The sequence below is a fragment of the Penaeus monodon genome, chromosome 10, assembly GCF_015228065.2.
Source record: "Penaeus monodon isolate SGIC_2016 chromosome 10, NSTDA_Pmon_1, whole genome shotgun sequence".
Lineage (NCBI taxonomy): Eukaryota > Metazoa > Arthropoda > Malacostraca > Decapoda > Penaeidae > Penaeus > Penaeus monodon.
Window position 1 is genome coordinate 34,600,707 of NC_051395.1, and position 7,500 is coordinate 34,608,206.

The 7,500-nt window shown below is 33.6% G+C and overlaps 1 long non-coding RNA gene across 1 annotated transcript in view; it reads right to left on the reverse strand.

The window, feature by feature from the left end:
* LOC119577478 overlaps positions 1–7,500 on the reverse strand; it is a 55,224-nt gene that overhangs the window by 14,414 nt on the left and 33,310 nt on the right. The gene's annotated exons all lie outside the window — the stretch shown is intronic.

Genomic DNA, 7,500 nt, shown 5'->3' on the forward strand with positions numbered 1-7,500 from the left:
GTGAAATCCTCCTTAGTAAAGCTACTGCCTAATTTCGACTGAACAGCGGCTTTTATCTTGCAAGATAGTCTCCTCGCTTCCCACATCCTCCGCTTTTCTCGCTTCTTCTCCCGCAAAGTCCGCCCCCAAACACCGACTTTACTTGATCTCCCTTTTGGGTGGGCCCCAGCTGCCCCCTTTTTATCGCTTTCCTTTTCCCTCTCTCTTTCCCTACACCCCTCTTCTTTCCCCTTTTTCCTTTCGACCTGAAGATGGAATCCAATTTTTTTTTTTTCAAACTGTAGTCGCTTTCCAAAAAAACTTACTTTTGCATTGTCGGGTTTTCCCTTTCCATGGTTTAAAAAACGGGGAAAAGTATTTTTAAACCCTTCAAATTTTTATTTTCATTTTTTAAAGTTATCTTCCTTATTATAGTATTGGGTTTTTTTTTAAATTTTTATTTTTGTTATTTTATTATTTTCTCATTTTTGTCACTATTATTTTTTTGTTATTTATTTTATTATTATTATTATTTAATTATTATTATTAAATTTTTATTTTTATTGTTGTTGTTGTTGTTGTTGTTATTACACTATTGTTATTATCATCATCATTTTTTATTAAAAATTTTGTTTTTTTATCATTATTTTTCTAACAATATAATATATCATTAAATTTTTATATTATCTTTTTTCAAAATTTTTTTTATTGTTTCTGTTTTTTTTAAATTTTATTTTGTTGTTTTGTAGTTATTTTTATCATTATTATTTTATTACAAGGATAAACCCTTATCCCTTAAAAATAATAATAATTATTATTATTTTTATATAATCACATTTTATTTTCATTAAATTTTTATCATTTTTAAATATTATTAAACCCTTTTTTATTATCAATTTCGTAATTAAAATTTTTAAAATTTAAAAAAAAAATTATTATTATCACTATTGTTTTTATAGTAGCAGAGTAATAGTAGTAGTAGTCGTAGTATCATCAGTTCTATCAATTTATATTATTTTTTACAAAATTTTTTTTTTTTTTTATCAAACAATAATGATATCAATTCTTATTATTTTTTAAAAAAAGGGTAAAAATAACGGGTAAAACATTATTAAATTTTACTTCGCTCCCCCCCCGTGGAAAGTTACATTTTTTATTTTCATTTTCAGTACATTTTTTCCTATTTTGTACACTTTGCATAATAAAAAAAATTTCCGAAAAAATGCTTGCCCTTTTTTTTTAAAATTTGTACATTCAATTTGATTTTTTTTTTGGCTCCTCAATTTTTATTTGTGGCATTTTTCAGGGAAAACCTTTTTAGTTTAAATTTTATCCCCTTTTAAATTTCCCAAAAAATTTATCCCCAAAAAGCCAAAACCTAGCAGTGGGGATTATAAATTTAAAATTTTGTTTTTAAAAAATCTTTTTTGGTTTAAGTCACCCCCCTCGGGCCCCAACAATTCACGCATTTTTATTTTTCTTTTTCCCTTTTTCATTTTTGTTTTTCGCTGATTTTTTTTGATTATTGTTTTTTTTAAAACTATAACAAAATAGAGATAACACCCGGTAGAGAAACTGACAATAATAAAAAATAATAAAAAAAACGATAATAAGGATATCAAAAACAATAATAGTAATATCGATATTTAAAAATAGTAGTAGTAGTAGTAATAATAATAGTATATAATAATAATAATAACAATAATAATAATAAAAATAATAATAAAAATAATAATAATAATAATAATAATAATAATAAAAATAAAAATAATAATAATAATAACAATAAAAATAATAAATAATAATAATAATAATAATAATAATAATAATAAAAATAATAATAATAATAATGATAATAATAATAATAATAATAATAACTATAATCATTATCATCATAATTAAAATAATGATGATTATCGTAACAACAACATCAGCAATGGTAATAAAACTGACGATGATGATGATAATAATAATGATAATAACAACAACAATAATAATAATAATAATAATAATAATAATAACAATAATAATGATAATAATGATAATAATAATAGTAATAATAATAATAATAACAATAATAATAATAATGATAATAACAATATTAACAACAATAATAATAATAATAATAATAATAGGATATATAATAATAATGATACTAACCCAAAAACAATAATAATGAAAAAACAACAACTAAAATAATAACGATAATAAAAAATTATAATAATGAAAAAGATAACAAATATAACAACACAGTAATAATAAAAAATAATAATAATATTGAGAAAGAATGATATCCAGAATAATGATCACAATAATACCAATAGTATTAAAAGTTATGAATATAATAATAGTAAAAATAAAATAATAATAATAATAGTAATAATAATGAAATAATAATAATAATAATAATAATAATAATAAAAATGATAATAATAACATAATAATAATAATGGTAATGTAATATTAATACTGATAATAATAATAATAAAGATAACAATAACTACAACAAAAACAACAACAGCAACAACAACAACAACAACAATAGATAATAATAATAAAAATAATAATAATAATGATAAAGATAATGATGTTAATAATAAAAATAATAATGATATGATGACGATGACGATGAAAGATGACGAAAGACGATGACGATGATGATGATGATGATGTTAAAAATGTTAAAATTTATAATAGCGATAGTAATAATAATGATAATAATAATAGTAATAATAAAAACAAAACAATAAATAATAATAATAAAAACAATAATAATAAATATAATAATAAAAATAAAACACGAAAACAAAAAAAATAACAACAAAAACAGAAATAATAATGTTTAAAAATTTAATAAATGATATGATAATAACAAATAAAAAAAAATAATAATAAAAAATTATTATTATTATTATTATTATTATTATTATTAATTATTATTTTTATTATTTTTATTGTTGTTGTTGTTGTTGTTGTTTTTATTGTTTTTTATTGATTATTAACTATTATACAATGAATAAAAATCCCACCACAATGAAAAAATCAATGTGATAATAAAAACGTCAGTAAAAATAATTTTGTTAATGATAATATTATGAAAAATAAAAACAAAAATTATAATAAATAGCAAAAATATTGATGGTATTATCATAAAAACGATGATAATAACAATGGAAGAAAAATAATAAGATGATAATAGTAGTAGTAGTAATACTACTACTACTACTACTAACTATACTACACTAAAAAAATATAACAAAAATAAAAATAATAATAATAATAGTAATAATAATAAAACAACGATAACAAAAAAAATAATAATAATAATAATAATAATAATAATAATAAAATAATAATGATAAAAAATAATAGCAATAAAGAAACGAAATAAAAAAATTGATAAAAATGAAAAAGTAGCATTTTAAATAAAAAAAGAAACATAATAAAAATGGGAAAATGATAATGATAAAAAAAACCCGTATAAATAAAAAAATTTTCATGATAATCAATAATGTTAATAATGAAAATACAAAAATAAAAACAAAAACTTAGTGGGTGCTTCATGGCCAAGGTGATGTAAGCATGGTATGTACCCTAATAGTTTAAGTGCTTCAACCCTTCTCGCTTGCAGCTCCCCCACTGGCAGCCTAATGGGGAAAAAGGGGCACTTTGCATAAGTCTCCCCTCCAGGTCATGGGAACTTCTGCAGTGTCTCCCGCGGCCACCCAGGGGAAACGGGGCCCCTTGCGGTCACAGCAGCAGGAGCCCCAGGGGTAGCGAGCTAGGGCCCACCGCTTGGGGGACATCCTGCCCCATACCCCTCCTCCCCCCCTAGCCCCCTGGGGTTTTGGGGTTGGGGCTCGGAGGGGGGGGGGGCGGCCCCTTGGGCCCGTCCTCCTCCCCCCAAAAACCCTCTGGAAAATCACCAAAAAAATGGTTTTTGGGGGGGAGGGGGGCTGTCCCTCCCCCAGCAAAAAAGGGGGGCTGTGGGTCCTGCTGGGAGGGCAAATGTCAGGGCCAGGATTGAACGAGAGTTTTTTGGGCGACGGGGGGCCCCCCCGCCCACTGCCCTTTCCTTTTTTTGAGCAGCTCGGGGGGGTCAGCGAGGTGGCGTGCACCTGGATGCCCGCCCGAGGCTTAACCAAGGCTCCGGGTCCTTGCGGCAGGAGGGAGGGGGTTACCTGGGGCTATCGGGGGAAAATTGGATCGGGATTGAGGTGGCTGCCCTCTCGGGGTGAGAATACCGGGGTACGCCGATCAGTTTGGTGGGTACCCTACTGACGGGCCCCCGCGAGGGTTTCCACCCCCCGGGTATTTGAGTGCCCCTTGAGACATTATGGCTTTTGAGACTGAAGCATGTTTTTGGCCTTCTGTCTTTTACTGCTTTACCTCCTACCAATTTATGAAAAACTCGCTGTGAAAGGGCGTTCTCCCACCAAACTATCTGTGGCAGACAATTCCCCCGGGGTGAAAATTCACATTGCTCTGGGCCTTCAATGCGGACCCCGGCTTGACCGAGCTGGCTATGAATGTCTGTCAACCCCCATGGCTCGGAGCTGATCCCACACGAGAAACCCCTTTCGGGAAACTTTGCTAGGGTCCCAGGGGAATGGGATTCAGGCTCCTGGTCAGTGCTCCAACCCACATCGCTGACATGGCAGCAATCGGGTACAGTGGCAAAGGGAAGTCGACCACATTTTATAGCACCAAGATGGGATCCTCCAAACCGCGGGGTTTCCCAGAGTGCCCGTTTCTGTGGTACTGACGGCTTGTGGCTCCCTGCGGGTCCACTTCAAAACTCCTCATCCCTTATGGCCACTTAAGTATTTCCTTGGACGAAAAAGGGGAGGGGGGTGTGCCCATGGGTTCCCTGGCAGCCCCTCTGACCTTTTTCACAGAACTTGAAAACCTAAAGGACCTAGTTTTCTGTGGGAGCTTTTTCAAGTGAAAGGGGGAAGGGCAAAAATTCCTTTCCCCTGGAGACTTTAGGGGTACTAAAGCATGTCACGGGGCTGGGCTGAAGGGTTTAAAATCAAGTCTTGCTCGCTCCTGCTGCAAAAGGCTGGGCTGCTGAGGGGGAAAGGGAAACAGTTACGGGAAATCTTCTGGAAGGTTGGGGGCCATTTTTTGGAAAAACGAATTTCCCCTCCCCTACCAAACCCCTGGAAAGCTAAACTCAAAGCCCTCCTCACAGGTGACTGCAGTCCGATCACGGATGTGGGATCATCTCGATCAGGGGGTTCAGAACATTGGGCTGAGTATTTTAACATTGTACTAGGTAAACCCCCCCCAAAAGTTAGCTTATGCAATGATATCACAATACCTGTGCCGGGCCCCCCCCGCGGAACCCCCTTCCCTAAAAGGGGTTAGGATGGTGATTTCTAAGCTGAAGAGTGGGAAAGCTGCGGATTGTACTTCCTGCTGGGCTGCTAAAGGCTGGGGTGAACCTATGGCTCGGGGCCTGCTACAGACCTACTGCCCTCTGGCAAGCTGGGATATTCCCCCTGCCTTAAGGGGGGGGGGGGTGATCTCCCTCTCTGGGAAAAAGGAAAGGGATCGTTGGGGTTGTACAACTACCTGGCATTACCTGCTTAGGATACCAGGCAAAAATTCTCGCCCACATTCTTTGAAAAAGGATCCCCAAACCACTTTAGGCTCAGAGACCGGAGCAATTGGGTTTTTCCTGACAAATCCACAATGACCGAATATAGCCTTCGAGAATTGTGGAATGCCGTCATGAGTTTGTTTTTGGGTTGCTTTAACTTAACGCCTCAAGAAAGGGGTTTGACTCGGTGCATCGGAAAACTCTATGGGGGATCCTGAGACTCAGGGGAATTCCAATAGAGGGTTATTGGGCCCAAAAGCAAGCCTTTATACAGTCTGAAATGCTGTAAAGTGTGGGGGGGGTCTGTTGCTTCTTCCCTTTAATTCAGGGTGAGGGAAAGGGTGTTCCTTGCCCCCCAACACTTTTTAACCCCTGGAGGGCTATAATGGGGCAGAGCACTAGCCAAAGTCATAGGAGCAACCTAGGCAATATCAATTTCTCAAACCTTTACTTTGCCCATGATGTTTTTTCCATCAGTCCCGGGTTTATGGGGGGGCGGCTTTTTATGCATTTAGCATTGAGCGAAGCCCTTAGGGCCCAGAGGCTCCTGGACCAAGACCAAGATTCAGGACTTTGGGGGGCGTTAGGGAACCCGTTCGTCAAACCTGCTTGCAGTGGGACGTTGAATCACAGAGAGCTTTGCATACCTTGGTGTGTATCCCTATCCTGGGGTGTTAGACCAAAAATATAGGTGGATTGGTCTGGGAACAGGGGCCATGAAATCGATCAACAAGAGCATTTGCAAAACGGTACTTTTGCAGAGGACCCCAAATCATGTCTTCAAGGCCCTTTATACTGCCAGTTTTGCTCTATAAAGTGAAAACCCGGCTGCTAATTTTCCCTGCCTTGGAGTTTGTCTTGATGCCCTTTTTTTAACAATCCCTTCTCGGATCATGGGGTACAGTTGACCGATGGGTTTGCCGGAGACTGGGATGGGACCGTTACTTGCAAAAAACCGGGATCGCCAAACCAGGGTATATGGGCACCCAGTTGTTTCCCCCGTGGATGACCCGCCCATCAGGTTTTCTCTTTTGGGGACAAAATCAGGTGGAAAGGCCTGTGGACCCCGGGGGTCATGGCTTGGGGCAGCTCGACGAGAACTGCGCGAGGAATTACGAGGGGCCGTGGGGCCCGCCTAGAGGGCTCGCCTCTAGGGATCCTCTGGTTTAAAGCGAAGGGGGGATCGCCAGCTCCCCCCTCCGTTGCCCCTTGAATGTGATGAACAAAAACAACAAAAAAAACATAATAAAATAATAAAAATAATAATAATACAATGATATGGTAAAAATAAAAAACTTTTATAAGGAAAAAATAAAAATTATTATAGTAAAGATAATGTAATACTAATAAAAAATAATGATAATAATAATGATAGTAATAAAAAATAAAATAATAGTAAAAATAAAAAAATAATAGTAATACAGTAATAATAATAATAAAATGATAATGATACATAGAATTTTTCATAAAAATAATAATTTTAATGATAAGATAAAAAAGATTATCGTAATAAAAATATTTACTACTAAATAACAATAAAATAACGATAATAAAAAAAATAATAAAGTAAAAATAATAAAATCAAAAATAATAAACAAAAGTAAAGTAATACAATAAATGTTATGCGACTAAAAACTAAAAAAAAAAACTAATGATAAAAATAACGACAATAATAATAATAGTAATAATAACAAAACAAAAAAAAGTAAAGCTTTGCAAAAATAAGGTAATGATTTATAATTTCAAAAACAAAAACACAACAACAACAAAAAAACAATAATAAAATAATAGTAAAAATAACAATAAAAATATGAAATTATAATAATAATAATATGATAAAATAAACATTATTATTATCATTTTTGTTGCTATTATTATTTTATTTTTATTATTATTTTTAATATTAATATTAATAA